The sequence below is a fragment of the Lagopus muta genome, chromosome 4 (genome assembly GCF_023343835.1).
Source record: "Lagopus muta isolate bLagMut1 chromosome 4, bLagMut1 primary, whole genome shotgun sequence".
NCBI lineage: Eukaryota > Metazoa > Chordata > Aves > Galliformes > Phasianidae > Lagopus > Lagopus muta.
In genome coordinates this window covers 14,887,898-14,901,143 of record NC_064436.1, presented here as the reverse complement: position 1 = coordinate 14,901,143, position 13,246 = coordinate 14,887,898, and the positions used below count along the sequence as shown (strand labels likewise).

The window sequence follows — 13,246 nt, the reverse complement described above, 5'->3', positions numbered from 1 at the left end:
CGAGGCTCTGCTCTAGCGGCATTTCTTTTGCCTTCTCTATAGGCTTTGGTGGTGGTCTTTGTGCTGCACTGGGGCTAGTGAGGTATAGGGACCTTACTGTGTGTGGCTGAGGGTCAGAAAATGTATCTGTAGTAGGGAAGTGGGAATTAAGAGCACTTGTATGGATAGGGAGGGCTGAAGTGCTTGTTGTAGCTCAGGGAGCAGTTTAGGCTCTCAAAACTTGTGGCTTATGAGAAACTTTGTGGTACTACCCATTAGCATTTAGAACTAGTGATAGTAGGTACTATAGCGGCTGAGCCAGGCTCAAGAGCTTCTCTTTCTTAGTTTTGTGTGCGGTGTTAAGAATATAATGGTGGCTGGAGTCAACTGACTTCATCTCTAATGTTTACAGCACAGCAGTGCCCTTTTTGAAGTGGTTATTGGTGTAAATCGAAGTACTTTGTAAAGGTCCAAGGCCCTTAACAGCACTGCCATGGCTTGTACTGATAAAAGGTACTTGTAGTTGAGGACTAAGGTAACCAGCAGTAGATTCAAAGAGCAGAGCTTTTTCTGTCCATAAGCTGTCCTGACCTTCAACAACTTACAGATTTGCTTATCTGTAGTTTATGATGTTCAGTGTTAAGATGCTTGATTATATGCAGGTGTTCCTGTTACTTATCTAAGTGTAAACTTTTTCAGTGTTATCATTTTATTTATTCCTTTCAAGTAGGCCGTTCATTTTTGATGTTACAACAGCCCTTTCAGACTTTGCTCTTGTGAACTTGCGCTGCGTACGGCCATATGTCTTTATATCTAGGAGACAATCCCTTCATTAAATAGTTAAAATGGGTGCTAAGCCTCTGAAGCAGATAAGGAGTAAGATCCTTTCTGCTTTATTAATTGATGCATTTTTTGCCTCATTATCCCCTGTTTTATGATGTCTGCAGATCCTCTTGCTATTCTGGTGCACGTGGAAAAGTGTTTTTGCGGTACGCTGTCACAAATTTTAAGTTTGGGGGAAGTGTATGGTCCCTGGTGTCATTTTTGGGCTGAGAATGGAGTCATCTGAGGGCCGGGAATTTGACTTCTCACCCTCTCTCCTTGCTGCTGCTAATTCCTCCTACACCACAGCCACTGCCAGCTTTGTGTGAGGAACGACCCATGCTTTTTGGGTGTGAATCCTATATTGGTTTCACTCTGTGGCCTCAATGTTGGCCTGTGCTTGTGGAAGAGAACTTGTATATAAAATGCAGCCTTCAGAAAGAGGTGTGTTTGCAAAGGCTCTGCTCTCTGAAGGAGAGAGCTGATTTTAGCCTGACATGGAACTGTCAGTATTTCATGCCCTGTTCTGATTTCCTGCTACTGTGCTAACAAATCCTGATTTGTAGCCATGAAAAATTATCGCAGGATTGTCTTGTTGAAAGCAATTGACCCTGTCAGTTTATCAGTTCCCAGCAGTGAGTGCAAGATCCTGTTCTTTGACCCTTCTCTCAGCTCTTTTGTTGAGAGATGTTCACCAGTTACAATTGGAAGGAGCGCAAAATATGTAATTCATGCACCGTTCAGAGGTGACAGAGCACAGCAGAAAGTCTGCTATTGCTCATGAAATGAATGCAGAGCACTTCCTCATCTTTCTGTCCTGCCTCTATTACTCAACCCAGAGGCTGCTGTAGGATGGCATTTTACTTTTTGGGCTCAAAACATGACAGTATGTATTGTGTCTCTTAATGGCCCACGGAAGGAGTGATGGGGTGAGTGGTCCTGGCTTGCTCTGTGCTGCTTGTGAAGCCAGAATTAGGATGCCACAAGAGGCAACAGGAGGATAGTGGATATCAGAAGCTGCTTTTCAAGAAGAATGGGTGTGCGAGGAGTCCCCTGCTAAACATCTGCTGCAGAACTACACTCAGGTACCAGCTAGACAGAAATTGTGGCTTTTTTGAGTTTCATAAGGAGTCATAAAAGCAGCTAGTTTTAATCAAGAGAGTTTGGAGTGTTGGGTTTAGTAATATCAAAGTAAGAAACAACACTTTTCTTGTCTAAGAGGAAAGGGATCACTGTTCTTTGGAGAATCATAGAATCGTAGTTACTACTGTGATAATTTTTCGTGGCTGGAAATCAGCATTTCTTAGCACAGCAGAAGGAAATCAGAATAGGGCATGGAATAATGACAGTTACAAAAATACAAGTACTGACTCTCTATCACATCACAATAGGATTCGTGTTAGAAGTTGCTGAGAACAGAAGCTATTGGTTTTAGCTGAGCAGCTTAGTGGGTTCTGTCTCTAGAGATCCCTTCCAAGCCCTGCAGTTCTGTGATTTGGGGTTGTTACTGTGCTCAATTGGAACCACTGATGTGCCAGTGATTTGACGTACTCATCTTCTATTCCAAGCCTGTGGGTGGTGGCAGGGCTGGGCTAATCCTATCGGGTTGAGACCTGATTCTTCCTCCCCTCCTGGAGTGGCTCTCCCGAGTTCTCATACAGAGTGTGCTGTTTGGATGTGAACAATGCAGGGCATGCTGAAGGTCTCAATATCTTAGCCATCTGACTGGAAGTGTGCACAACCTCCTTCCTGCAGGAATGTGGGACTCAGCTGGAATGCCTACATAAGCCTTGTTTATCAGGAAGAGGCTTTGTGATCTGCTGTAGCAGGAAACTGACAGTGCTGACCTCAAAGCATGTTAGTCATCTGATGCTGTAAAGGTTAGTGTTGCCTGGGAGGATTGTCCTGTTTCTTGAAGGTGTCAGTAGCAAAGATCAAGTGTGGGGGATTCAGGCAGCGTTGTTGATACAGTCAGTGCAGGGACAGGCATATGTGGAATGTAAAGGCAGTACTGCAGATCTTGAGCATAGTGCATCAAGTTGTCTGCACTACGGCTGGGACTCTGAATGTGGCTGTGACCCTTCAGTCAGTACAGAACTGAAGGTGTTCAGAAGGTGTTAAGCTGGCATTGAACAGTGGCAGAGGACTTGATATTGTCATTCTCCACTTTCTGAATTTCTGCCTTGGTATAATCCCAACAAATGGTTATCCATCTGCTGGTTTACCTGATAATTATAGTCCTGCATGCATTCTTTAGAGATCAAAGCTGGTGTTGGCATGGGTAAAGACAATCTGCTCTCCTTTCTAAAGCTGTTGTATCAATATTGAAAAGATATGATAAGCATAAATTTCCTTAGTATTTTATGAGCGAGGTCTTGAAGAAGGGGATTTTTGAGGTAGCAAAAACTATGAGATTGTGTGGAAGATGTTTTGTTTACCATTTTGGTGTCCATTGTCTTTGTGCAGAGCAATTTCCTACAGCTGGGTGGTGTCTAGGCTGCCAGGGACTGCGAATTTGAGGCTGAGACCAAGTGTCTTATGTCACCCTTGATGGTGAAAGGTAATAGATTAAACTGCTGAGTGATGAACCAGAAAGAAGAGCAAGAGGAGGCTGGGAATCCATGAGTGGAACTGCATGGGATTGTTGGGATTCAGCGCAGCTCTCTGTAGGCTGGTGTCTGTTAATGACAGATGGCAATGTCAGTACAAAAACGTACATTTTTCAGCAGATCTGGTGGCTTCTCATGAGATGGAATAGAGGTCTCTGGTTCTGGGGCTGTCTGTAGTCTTCAGAATTGAATCCAAATTCGGATTTTGAAATGCTAGAGTTGGCCACAGTCCACTTCATTTCTGTAATAGCTGAAAGCATTTCTTGTTAATTGGCCTAATTTTAACTAAATCACAATGATTTAGGCTGCAAAGGACATCAGGAGGGCGTCTAGTATAGCCATGTGCTCACAGTCCAAATAACTGCACTTTTACAGTCCCAAGGTGGACAAAAAAAATCCATTTCAGACAAAGCAAATGGGATCAGTTTCCTTCAGCCTGCAGCATGACAGCACTGAGCTGTGTGCAATCTGTATTTATAGTGGGGAAGATTTAGTCAGTCTTAAGAGTGGGTGTTGTTATTATGAGAGATGTCAGAACGCCTGTCTAGCTGTTAGCTTTGGGATGTTGAACCAGACTTGGTTCTCTTCCCTGTGGCGTGGACAGGATTATTAATCATGCTCGCAGTGCTAATGATACGCTCACACGACACGAGTGACACTAGGGCTGGAGTTTGGCAAGTGGTAAGTTGTCTGGGTGTGGTGTGAGCAGAAAGTAGCAGCAGCACATTGGCTGCATCTCTGGGTGCACAAAAGGGACTTTGCATTCAGTTAACAGGGCCAAGGCTTAGAAAATGCCATCTTTCATATGTAAATTAATTGTACTTTATTTAAAAAAAAAAAACATGTTCTGCTCCTTATGAAAACACTTCTTAAGGGAGGATTTCATTTTAACCTGAAAGTAGCTGAAACAGATGGGTAGGCTCTTCCTGTAGAAGACATATTAGTAAACAAATAACGCAGGGAGGATTTATCTCCTGGACATATTTCCTTTTCTCCTGCTGCCTTCCCCCCTTGTTCAGGCTCTTAGTATCTCTGTGGCAATTTTGAAAGATCTAGAAATAAAAAAAAAATCTATCTATCCAGTCGTATGTTAGTCCTGCTTTTAAAACAGCTTTTAATCTGCAGTCATGCTGAGAAGCCCGTTCCTTGGTTTGTATTTGGAGCAGGATCTCTGACCTATTCTATTCTTCTCCTGCTCCTTGCAGGCTCTTTCTGCACACATCTCACAGGTGTGCACAGCCTTGTCACTTGGCGTGGTATTCACCTCAGTGTGTTGGTGTCTGTAACCTCCTTTCATTTGAGAAGTCATCCTCGTTTCCCTTTATACTTAGAGATGCCCAGAAGACAGTTGAGCTGATCAGATGATGACATGCTACAGTAGGTCAACCTGTGCTCTGAATGCCTTTGCTCAAGTCTGCACTGATTGTGGAAGAAGGGATTCAGGGTGATTTTCTCATATGCGGAGGTTTGTGTAGCAAATCCTTGTATGTGCTGATGGCTGTGGCTCTGTTCATCTCTAGCCAGGTTGCTCAGTTCCCATGCTCTTGTCACAGTAAATACGCTGCCTCAGCCTCTGTTGTCCTGTGGTGGTCATTCCCAGGAGGGGGATTAACACCCCTGCTAGCCACAGCTCTGCAGTACACACAGAGGTAGTCAGCAGCACATGACTACTGATTTCCTTGATTCAGCTGCTTGGACTACAGCACCCAATGGAATCACACTGAGGTTTTCTCTGTCAGTACTGCCTTTCAAAACTGCTAACAGCAAACAGAATGGTGTAAGCAGAGAACAGAGTTCCAGCTGACAATCTGTCATCGGTAGCATCCTGCTCTTAAGCTGGGCTGATGGTCGCTGCTTTAAATATGCCTGCATTTCCCCCAAGAACATGAAATTCTGATACGTGAGTGCAGGTATGTGTCTAATTACCCTCACTGTGCAGCAAAACCAGTTGAACAGCGTGTTTATACAAATTGTCCTTAAGAGCGATTGCCTCTTGAAGGAGCATAACTCATATAAGAGGAGTGGGACTGTCTCCAGCCAGCCTGGGAGACGATGCTGAGAGCATATTGAAAAGCTGTCTTCAGCAGAAGCTTGCCAGTTTAACAACTCCGCTCACTGTTCCTATTGCACAGTGGGCTCTTTGACGCAACAGAAAGAGCTGCTTTTTTTTTTTTCCGTTTCCTCTTAAATCCGCCTGGCCAATTTAAACCTTGTGGATATTTCTTCCCCCTCGGGAAAAGCTTATGTGAGGATTTTCTTTTTTTAACAGTTCATTCCGTGAAACCATTTTTTAAAATTGTTTGCTGTTAGAAAATGTTGGAGCTGAAAACAAGGCTTTCATTGCAGGTCAGTGAATGAACTCTTGACCAAAGCATTTAACGCTTGAGTGTAGCTTTAGGAAGCACTGTCCTTCTGGAGGAAAAAGCAAGTTAGCAAGGTTGTATCATTTGAGCCCCTGTGTGCTTATACCAGGAGTAGGAATCTTTTCAGGTCTTTCGTGGCTGAGTTCTGTGCAGATGAGTTTGCTGTCCTTACCCTGTAGACAAGTATTTGATTATTTTGCTGAAGATAGTAAGGTCACATCACAGTTATGTCTATATAGTTTAATTATTGATTCTCTACTCTTCAAAATGCAATAAACCTTACTGGCAGTTTCAAATATCAAGTTCTTTGCTCTTTTATTTTGAAAGGATTTTTTTTTTTTTGGTGGTGGTGATTTTTTTTTTTTTTTTTTTTTAACTTATTTTCAGCTTGCTTTACTGGGCAGCGTGCTGCCCCCTGAGCACGTGCTGTTTGCAGGGAAGATAGTTACTTATTTTGTATTTCTTCTTAGGTCGCTATCGAGAGAACTAGGAAAGGATGTAGACGTGGTGTTGATGTCTCTCTTCAGGCTGTGTCTGAGGTAAGACAATCCTCTTTCCCTATCTCTGAAATTAGAATATGAAGCAGAAGCAGTGTTTCTTTCACGTGTAGTTGCTAAATTTATCCGATTGCTCTTTATTTTCCTTGTTGATATAATATGAATATTTTTTACTGAATGGTTTATTGTCTGTGATGCTTACAACCCTGTATTATTTCATCAGTACCAATTATGTGTATGTCTGTGCTTTTTATTAGCTGGTGTACCCTAGATTAATGATGTATCGTTCTGGTAATTGCTTTGGTTTTCTCCTCTAATATTACCCCATTAAGTCTGTAAGTGAGTGGGTTTCTTTCCTTGGGCAGGCAATTGTTACACAAACTTCACTAAACTGAGTTAGAAATGATTTCCACTGTGAATCACTTTCCTTGTAAGCTGATGACTTTTATGGTAATGTTTAACTTAGGCAGAATTGTTTTCAAATCCGCAATGCACTATTGATGTATTCTTTTTTTAACAGTACTTTAAAAAAATTAGGAAAGTATTGATTCCTGTCATGTTTTTTCCTTGTCTACTAAATGCTGCCTGTTATGGGAAGTTTATCACTCTACAATGTTAAATTGCTATTATAATCAGTTCAGCTGAAAGGTGTCACTGCATCATTGGCCATTTGCAGCAGCCCTGAAAATGCAATTTGTATGGGATACTGCTGTTTGTGACTTCTAATTAGTGTCTGGAGAATTAGAAAATACTGCCACTTGTTTGTTTCTTTTCAAGCCATTTAAGATGTTGCCATTCAGGGAAGATTAATTCTTCTTCCTGTTCTGTAGGATGGGTACAATTCTTATGATTCATTGCATTTTAAATCAATTTGCTTGAATCTTTGTGGCATCTCTTAAAAGGGACAGCATTTTTTAAGGCAGACAATACTATACTGCAATTACAGGAAACATTTTTCATTTAGAAAATCATTCTAAACTTTGGCTTTTCACATCTCTGAAACTTTGGTTGTTTGAATTCCAAATAGTGTTGGCTTCACTTTGGAGATCTGTTTCAGTGGTTTGTCAGGAGGCTTTTCACATAAGATAGGGTATGGAATCATAAGGGGTGGAGTTATAGAGCTACAGTGACCTATTCTTAATCTTAGAATAATAACACTTCAAGCATTTATAATTTTCTCAACTGGATAAATTCATTCAAAGGTGGTGTCAAGACCCGTTGAAGTTCAACTTTATTCAATCAGCATCACACCAGATATTAGCATTTTCTGACATCTGTTTTTGGGAGTTAGAAATCCTGCCACAGTGTGAACACGTAACTTAGGTCTGGAACCCATTTGCCAGTATTATAAAGTTTATTTGCTGCAACTGAAGCTATTTCAAATTGACTTTGCCTTAAAAACTATAAAATGAAGCAATGCAGTAAAATGATGCTGTATTATAGAGCGCATTTTCTGAATCCTCCGTCAATAAATTAGGTGGCATCTGGATTTTATCTGTATGTTTTGGGCATTGCTCTGCCAGAACGGATTTGTGGGGAAGAAGGAGACCTGATGTTGTGTTGTTGTGTTTCTTGAGATCTTTGAGGCAGGAGGACATGCTGTGGTATATTACTGAATTGCATGCTTTTTGCTTACCACTAGGCACCAAAAGATATTTGTTCCTCCTGATGTGTGATGCCAGTGTTTGCCTAGACGGTGTAGCAGAGCTTGCAGCTTGGTGTATTTCCCCTTGCATGCCCTGTGCCATCGTCATCTGGCCACTTGTTTTATTATCCTAGTGACATGGTCTGTCACTTTCTCTTGCAGAAAGTGGAACTGTCTTTACTGGCAGACTGGTCAGAGAGGAGTATCATGCAAAGAGGTGAAGGGAAGTGGAGAAACACTCCATTCTGAGAATGTTACAGGTAGAGGTACATGAGACAGAGGGCTGTTGAAAGTAGCACAGAGCTACGTGTTGCTGTTTAGTTAGACTTGTTGAGCACGAACTAAACAGTTTAAGGACCAGTGAATAGATGGCAATGCATGTGTTGCACGTGTGGTAAGTTAGCTTCTCCTTTATCAGGGTGTAAATACTGATGAAGACTATCTTGTGTGCATTTTAAACTGGTTGTGTGAATGCAGCCTCTGTGAGGGCCTCTCGGCACTGTTATAATATTACTAATAACGAGACATGTCTGAAGTCATGTCTTGGTCTGAAGAGAGGCCTTTGGCAGCATGCCATGCTGCTGGAGGGCCTGCCTGAACTCCAGTGGTTTTGCTTATTCATGCAATTGAGTGGGACCCTTTCATTGCATCTTGATTGCATTTAGGCTCAAGAATAAAGACTGAGATAAAAAAAAAAAAAATACCATACCCTGAACGTTTCCACAGCCTCTGAGGAGCTTAAAGAACTCAGTGACAGTTATCAGCATCTGCTTCAAGAAATACCATGAGCCTATTTATCAAGCTGAAAAAATTTTATTTGTTGTGTTGTGTGGTATCTCAGCTTCAAAAGAAGCATAAAAAGTTACGGCCTTAGGAGAGGGTTTTCACTCTTACTGGTTCACTGAGTACTCATTTAAGCTACAGCTGTAGGTAGTAATTGCTGAGGGATTCGTTAGGAAATAGACACAACACCCAGGCACCGTGCTTGGAATTCTTAATTGTGATATTCTTCATATGGATGCCTGCTGTGAATTTCCTAGTGACTGGTGGGTATGAGGAAAAAAAATCAATCATGACGTTTTGCAGATTGCTCTTGCTTTTTTTCAGGAGAACTTACTTTGACCTTTGCTTTGAAGGGCCAGCAGTACAATCACTTCAAACTGCATTCTAACTATGTGGGATGGAGAAGAGGATTGTGGACTGTTTGCATCACCTTCGTAGATTGTCAAAGACAACTCAGGCCACTTAGTTCCTTTCCTTTACTAGAATTTATGGAAGAAATGAATGGGCAGTTCTGGAAAATATTGGTTTTATCTCTCTATGTTCCTTATACTGAAAGAAATAAAAAGCAATAACTTTTTTTTTTTTTTTTTTTTTTTTTTTTTTTTTTTTTCAGTCACTAGCTCAGTTTCTTCATTTTAAAACAGTTGTTTGGATTCTATTTTCTGGTTCATCATTGATGGGTTTATGTATTTAAGCTTGACTGTATGCTAACTTGGTTCCATGCCAAGCCATGAAAGCCAATGAGATGAATGTTCATGAGAGCACTGTACATCATTAGCATTGTACGTTGTACAAGCAGCATTAAACATGGCACGGATCTTTGACTTGAGTTAAACTCTGAGGTTTTCTGCAGAACCACAGAAGGTATCTGGCCATTCAGCCAGCTTAATTGGTGGCTTGCTCCCTGCTCAAGAGAAGGCCTTACGGAGGTGGTGGTAGGAAAGTAGTAGGAACAACTGGACTGCATGGAAAAACTTGAGCATCCAAGTAATCTCCTTTATACTAGTGACCTCCATCAGCTAGGCAAGAAGATAAGGTGTGGGGGGGAATCAGTAGGAAAAGGTTTTCATCTTTGTTAGCAAGTAGATAGGGAGAACTTTGATTTCCAAGTGTGTACCTGGGATGAAGTGGGCTTCCTTTGTTTAGGTGAGTAGTTGTAGTCTTCACATTGACTTGATAACAGGTAGATATAAACCAGCTATTTGGGTGTGGGCATCACCCTGCTATTCATAAATAAAAGAATAGCCGAGGGCTGACAAGAAATGTTATGGGAGAGAAATCCTGAGGAGAGAAGAAAGCAATTTTTTCCCTTTTCCTCTCCACTGTGTGACTGAAAGTGGTCCTGTGAATTACTGGCAAGATGATGTGGAACAATATGCACTCCAGCAACCTTGGAACAGTGTGCGAAGACTCCTGGGAACTGTTTCTACTGGAAAAGGTTGAGGCAGCAATTGGCTTCTGGCTTGGTATTTCTGAGAAGTTTTTTTTTTTTTTTTTTAAATTAAAGCTATAAATAGTTGTCAGTTCTTCAACTGAATAATCCTGTTCTCTTTCTCTCCAGGGCGAGAAACTGAATCTAGATTTCCAAAGCCAAAAGCCTGCCTCCAGTATTGGTGTTAATCATCTGTCTGTAATGTTGCTCAGATTTTGAGGGAATGCTCTTATGGTTTTGTTGTATGTAGTGGGATGACTTAACAGGGCCTGTGCAGAAGGCCACTGGATTCTGATTAAATACAGTAAGGGCTCCTGACCACATGCACTAATGCAGGTGTCTTCAGTGGCTTTTGCATTACTCAGCCCAGCCCCAGCTCTGGTGGTCGCTGGTTTGTGTCTCACTCTCATAGTTTGCTGAGATGCAAATGGTGAAAGGTAAGGTACTGCATCTCCTATACTGCCATTTCTTGCTACAGACTGCTGCTGTCACTATATCTGGGACTATGTGATATGGAGTGTTCAGTCCTGAAGGTGTTAATTTTTCTTTTTTAAATCCTTGCTTAACTCACAGCATGTGTGTTTCTCTGTGAACCTATATTGGAAAAGATAGCTGTGGCAGTGCTGGCCATGGTGATCATAACTTAAGTAGCATTACGTGTGCCAGCAATCAATGCTAATCAATCAGTGTCGGAATAAAGGATGCATTGTTAGTGCTTTTGTTTTGACTTGTCATTATAGCAGTTACGCAGTCCCTGCTAGGGCTGTTAGGTTTTAACTCATCTAGTTCAGACAGTGTCATCCTTCTCTCAGAACATGGCTTTCTGTACTTGGGATCTTTGCCTTTCTGTATCCTACAAGTCATGTATTTGTTAATATTTACAGTGAACACACAGGTACTGACATCCTTCACAGTGGGAAGCTTTGAGCTGTATGGATTTGGAAAAGAGAGGTTTTACTCTGGCACGTGAAACAGTCTTTCCTGTGTGTGCTTTTAATGTAGAACCTGTACGTAAGAGAAACACTGCTTTTCAGTTAGATTAGCCTGAAAATAGAAGTAACAGTTTTGAAGCACACTTTTTACAGGGAACTTTTTTTTCTGTGAGAAAGAGAAGCCTCTCGATCTCAGGCAAGAGATTTTGAATTAACTTTGGAAAGCATGTAGAAAGCTATTGGCAAGATACACAGCAGTGTGTACTGTGGAACACATTGCCTGCCCCTTTCTCTCATCAGTTTGCTATTAAAGGAATTCTAAGAGGAATATATAAAAAATGAGAATACTGACTCAAATCATAGCAAACTGAAATGTAGTGAAATATTTTAGGTTGCATTAGTTATCAAAGTGGTGGTTACTAGCTCAGAAACTGATGTAGAGACAAGGGACAGAAAACAGCCTAAAGAATGGGTCGCTTATCTTCCAGTTCACAGAACAGTGTAAGGCGAGTCCTGAGAAAATGTGCTGATGGGATCCTGAAGTTTTCTCATGCTTAAATGAGCCAAATATTTAGATTTATGAACGAATTAATAAGCGATTCCACAAATATCCCAGCTTTCTGTGAGATTTGTTCAGGAAATGAAAAGCACTTATGTAATGTTGAAGGAATGAAAGGAAAACCTCACGGCATTAGAAAAGGGGAAATAATGCTTCACTCTGTAATGCTCAGGAACTAACTTCACCAACAAACTGGTTTGTTACAGATGTCAAGTGCATGAAAAAGTGTGTTGTGAGAGCACATCGTAGCATCTCTTTAAGTATTATAAGGAGTCAGCAGCCCTGAATTTTTTTTCAGATGTGTGCACTTGTCCAAGTATGATTTTAACTTTTTCTCCCTTGATTCCAGATGTGCCTTTTGCCATATCTGCCAGGTAGAAGAAGCTGAAGAAGGGCACTGTAATAAGTTGTTTGTCAGCAATTCTAAGGATTGGTGCATGTGCCAGGAACTGTAGGAGGTGCCATAATGTGCCTTTTGCAGGAAATATGGGGGAGGTAGATGTACTAAAAGCACCTCTTCCACAGAGGTGGTGGTTTTTCTTGGTTAGCACAGGTTGGCAGGTGAGGTGTGCCCAAGGAAAATGTGGGTTTCTTTTGGTTAGGGATCTAAGGGTACGTAAGAGATTTCCCTAGTAGTTGTAGGACTTGGATTTTTCTTACCCTCTCCATATTTTGTATGCTTGGGATGGTGGAAATAGGCTCATCTGGTAGTAAGACTTTTAATTTTTTTTCTAAGATTCTTGTCCGTTTCTTCTATTCTGATTAGAATATTTTTGTCTGTGAAGTACTGGAAAGTCGACAGCTTCAAACTCTGGGTCAAAGAAACTTTACTGTCCATTGCTGAAGAAATTTGTCAACCTGTTAAACGCTGACAGCAAAAGATACACAGAATTGTGAAGTCAAGTTAGGAATAAGGATCTGGCAAATTCCATTTCACTTTTTCCCTAGGATGGCAGCCTTTCAAGGGCTTTTTCTAAAGGCTTCTGTATCACTGTTGTAACCCTCTGTCGTTTTGGTGAAGTCATCTCTATTGGATTCTTAACTCCTATCACTGATACAAAGTATTTTTCACTTATTTACTGCAACAATATGATCTGACTTGCAGGCCGGTCCAGCCTAAGTACTTTGTGAACCCTTCCTCCTCTGTGTTGGCCTAGGACTCTGTTGCTACTCTGTGTAGCTACACAGTCAATTGAAACAGGCAGGCTATTCAATGTCTTTTCCATTCCAAGAGTACTTTATTCACTTGAATCCCTCTCTCTATATATTTTTTCAGAGATCTAAGCCATGTGTGCCAGCCAGCCAGTCTACAGCAGTCTAGCATCTTTCTTAAAAATGCCATTTTGTTCTTCTGCAGCTTGCAGAGTGGCTGGTGGTACTGTTTTGTTGTCTTTTCTAGTATGTGATTCTAAAGTGATCACTTAAATCTGGAAAAGAGGAGAAATGAGTTATGGGACTGTATGTATATACAAAGTTATGGAGTTGTAGAGCTGGTGGCAATGGTTTTCGTGCTGGTGGAATTGTATCCTGTCAGCTGAGCATCAAACCTGCCAGGAGGGCCACTGCAAATATTCCTCCTCAGTAAGACTTCCCTGCTCTTTCCTGTCCGTTCTGTTTTCACCTTT

At 41.4% G+C, this 13,246-nt stretch overlaps 1 protein-coding gene across 12 annotated transcripts in view; it reads left to right on the top strand.

The window, feature by feature from the left end:
• Nucleotides 1-33: 33 nt before the first annotated feature.
• The window catches only part of CSGALNACT1 (chondroitin sulfate N-acetylgalactosaminyltransferase 1), a 62,842-nt gene continuing 49,629 nt past the window's right edge, over nucleotides 34-13,246 (top strand). For 3 of the 12 annotated variants that reach the window (XR_007376484.1, XM_048942278.1, XM_048942279.1), the window contains exons 1-2: nucleotides 5,339-5,756; nucleotides 6,244-6,312. The gene's annotated coding sequence lies outside the window, so the exon portion shown is untranslated. The other 9 variants (XM_048942282.1, XM_048942284.1, XM_048942280.1 and 6 more) reach the window with 8 other exon arrangements.